Below are 3134 nucleotides of genomic sequence, written 5' to 3'. Positions count from 1 at the left end.
CGGTCTTTTCCTGCCTTGCGCATGCGCGCAAGGCCGGCACCACTCAGTCTGGTTCTGGGCAGCTTTTGCAAATGCCCGGGACTCTTGCAACGTCCCGAGCCTGCTTTTGCAGGCTCAGGACACAACACCCCTCCCCCCCTAGATAAAATAATACGGCGCCCACATGGACGCCATCATAGTGATGGTTATATAGTTAACTGATGAGTTAAGTTACACAGTGTGTGTAAGATGTGGAACTGTTCCATCATACAGAGACCCAGTAGCCCCAACATCGTTTACGTAGAGTCAACCAGTCAGAACCTCTAGTTCAGTGATTGCAGTTAACATGCTCACCTTATGTAATCTGCAAGGTATTTGGGAGGGCCTTTGACCCTGAGCGACCTTCTCGGACCTGGGGAACTTGTAGTGTTTTCCCCGTGGCTTCCCACACTAGGTGAATTGCCCTGTGGTTGTCTTGTGACTTCAGTTTGACTTTCCTGCCCGTCTCTTAGGCTTGAGAAGTCCGAACTCTGTTGATCACTATACCTGGTTGATCTACCACCTATGGAGTTTTCCAACCCCTCTGAACTCATCTCCGTGTTTCCTGATGGAGTGTGGTTTTCCTGGCTTCTTCCTGTAGTGTTAGGGTATAGGGATGCCTCCCTGTTTGCCCTTATACGTGGGGACATTCTTCTATGAGCCATTTCAGCAAAGGACGTGTTTCCCCTCTGTTTTGCCTGCTCTCTTGCATGTTGTGAGTTGTGAGTATGCTTCCAGTTATTCTCCGTGTCTGGAGTATTGTTTGTGAGGTATGGATAGTTAGTATACCTCCGGTGGGACTCCCAGGCTGGAGTGTGTGTGGGGGTGTCTGTGTGCCCACGTTCCCCTGCATTGCTACCTGAATCTCCAGTGGAACTTGGGTGTTGAGAGCCTGTGTCGTTCCCCACAACCGTTGTTGGCAGCAGATTCTGATTCTCAGAATGCATTCCCCATTCCTCCTCCCCCCCTAGAGGAGACTGAGGAGGAACCCCAGGTGAGTCCCACCTCACACGTAATTGATCAATGTGGCAGCGAAGAACACGGCCGTCTTCCAGGGACACCTTGTAGGACAGAGGCCCCGAGACCTTGCAGACCACAGCCGGGACCCAGAGGTGTCCAGGCCCGTAGTTCCTGGCCCAGACAGGATCGCCTTCACGCAGGACCCGTGGTGGGTGTGGCTGAGACACCTGTGAAGCTACACACTCTGGATGCAGCCTGTCCAATTTAGTCACGAGCCGACGACCCCAACGGAGTTCGGCCGGGCACTTACCCGTGGCAGTGCACGGAGTAGTACGATGGGCTAGAAGAAAGTCAGCCAACCTGTGATGCCAATTGCCATAAGTCAGCTTCTTGAGGGCGTCCTTGGCGACGTGAACCATCCGTTCAGCCAGACCATTGGTGGAAGGATGGAAAGGAGCCGAAGCAGCGTGGCGGATCATGTTGGCCTGTAGAAATCCCTGAAACTCAGTAGAAGTAAATTGAGGACCGTTATCTGACACCAGAACATCTGGCAACCTGTGTGCAGCAAAAATGTTTCTCAACACTTGAATGGTTTTGGCAGCTGTGGTAGAAGACACAGGCACGACCTCCAGCCATTTGGAATGGCTATCAACAACAACCAGGAAGAATTGTCCCTGAAAGGGCCCAGCGTAATCTACATGTATTCTAGACCATGGAGTGTGTGTTTCCTCCCACCTGTGTACAGGGGCCTGGGGCNATGTATGACACCCATGTACCTGGGCCTCGATGGCCCGATCAATGCCAGGCCACCACAGATGGCTGCGTGCAAGCGCCTTCATCCTGACGATTCCTGGATGGCCCTCATGTAATGAATTCAAGATTCTAGCCCTCAAGGAAGCCGGGATCACAACTCTCGATCCCCAGAGGAGGCAGCCATTGAAAGTAGACAACTCGTGCCTCTTGACCCAAAAATATTGAAAATCCTCCGCAGGGCACCTGTCAGGCCAACCTGACAGCACCCATGACAGCACGCGTTTGAGCGTGTGGTCAGTGGCAGTTTCAGCAGCCACATCCCTAGCATTGAGGGGACACTCAGGCAACTCCTGAATGGACAATATGTGTATAGCAGGAGCGGGATCAGGCTCCACAGTAGGCAATGGCAGCCTACTCTGCATGACCCATTTCCTTGCCAGGCTTGTGAACCAGTGAATAGTCATAAGCTGACAGGAAGATGGACCAACGCAGCATACGAGGGGACAGGATGTGAGGTGTTTGTTTAGAAGTAGTGAATAACCCCAGCAAAAGCTTGTGGTCAGTAAAGACCGTAAAGTGGCGGCCATAAAGAAAGTCATGGAACTTTTTAATTCCAGCCACAAGAGCCAAAGCCTCCCTATCAATTTGAGCATAATTCCGCTCAGCAGCAGATAAGGTCCTAAAATAATAAGCCACAGGGATCTGAGTCCCATCAGCCGTCAAATGGCTAAGTACAGCACCCACACCGTAGGGGGAGGCATCACAAGCCAGACACACTGGCAACTGCTCATTGAAATCAGCCAACACCGCATTGGATGTAAGCAAGGCTTTAACCTCATTGAAACTGGCCTCATGGACTTTGGTCCAGCGCCAACAAGCATTTTTGTCAAGAAGTCTGTGCAAAGGTTCTGCAAAAGCAGCTTTATGAGGTAGAAAAGCATGATAAAAGTTCAATAAACCCAAAAAGGCTTGCAATTCGCCCTTAGACATGGGGCTTGGAGCTTTCTGAATAGCTTTGAGCTTAGCATCAGACGGGTGGATACCCTGAGCATCTATCCTGAATCCCAGGAAGTCAGTGGAGTGCACCCCAATCTTACATTTGTCCTGTTTTAATTTAAGGCCTGCTTTTCGGAAACGAAGCAAAACAGCCCTTAACCTCTCAGCCAGCATTTGTGGAGAGTCACCTGCGATGAGAACGTCATCAAAATAAGGACACACGCCAGGAATACCCCTCAGGGTGTTTTCCATTACATTCTGAAAAATGCCAGGAGCGACATTCACCGCAAACTGTAGCCTCTTCACTTTGAAAGCCCCACGATGGGTGACAATAGTTTGGGCCTCAGCTGCTGCATCATCAACAGGTAGCTGTTGATATGCCTGAGCCAGATCAAGCTTAGCAAAAA

Source organism: Protobothrops mucrosquamatus, unplaced genomic scaffold (genome assembly GCF_001527695.2).
Source record: "Protobothrops mucrosquamatus isolate PMUCROS unplaced genomic scaffold, P.Mucros_1.0 scaffold516, whole genome shotgun sequence".
In the NCBI taxonomy this organism is placed as follows: Eukaryota; Metazoa; Chordata; class Lepidosauria; order Squamata; family Viperidae; genus Protobothrops; species Protobothrops mucrosquamatus.
Note: the sequence above shows the minus strand (reverse complement) of the source record.